Source organism: Colobus angolensis, unplaced genomic scaffold (genome assembly GCF_000951035.1).
Source record: "Colobus angolensis palliatus isolate OR3802 unplaced genomic scaffold, Cang.pa_1.0 Scaffold267, whole genome shotgun sequence".
Lineage (NCBI taxonomy): Eukaryota > Metazoa > Chordata > Mammalia > Primates > Cercopithecidae > Colobus > Colobus angolensis.
The window spans coordinates 724883-725348 of record NW_012115899.1 but is presented as its reverse complement, the minus strand read 5'-3'; the positions used below and the strand labels follow the sequence as shown (position 1 = coordinate 725348).

General features: G+C 48.5%; 1 protein-coding gene across 1 annotated transcript in view; it reads right to left on the bottom strand.

The window, feature by feature from the left end:
• The window catches only part of ITGAE (integrin, alpha E (antigen CD103, human mucosal lymphocyte antigen 1; alpha polypeptide)), a 92905-nt gene that overhangs the window by 31580 nt on the left and 60859 nt on the right, over positions 1-466 (bottom strand). The gene's annotated exons all lie outside the window — the stretch shown is intronic.

Genomic DNA, 466 nt, shown 5'->3' with positions numbered 1-466 from the left:
AGGTGAAAACTGGGGTGACCTTCACGGAATGTTAGCTGTGCCCATTCCATTGACATCATGCGAATTAAGCAGCAACACACAACTCACGCCTTTGCGCATTTAGGGAGCAGACACCTATGCGAAGAGAAGCTTCCTTAGTCTTTTCGGGTGTAGGCAGGAATGGGGGATACCTAGCCAAGTATTGTCAAGGTCCAGGCCTTGGAGGTTCTCTTCCTCATGGCTAGTCATCTGGTTTTTGTTTGTTTGTTTGTTTGTTTTCAGACGGAGTCTCGCTCTGTTGTCCAGGCTGGAATGCAGTGGCGTGATCTCGGCCCATTGCAACCTCCGCCTCCTGGATTCAAGCGATTCCCCTGCCTCAGCCTCCCAAGTAGCTGGGATTACAGGCATGTGCCACCACGCCCGGCTAATTTTGTATTTTTATTAGAGAAAGGGTTTCTGGATGGTCCAGAAATATTTGATTAATTAA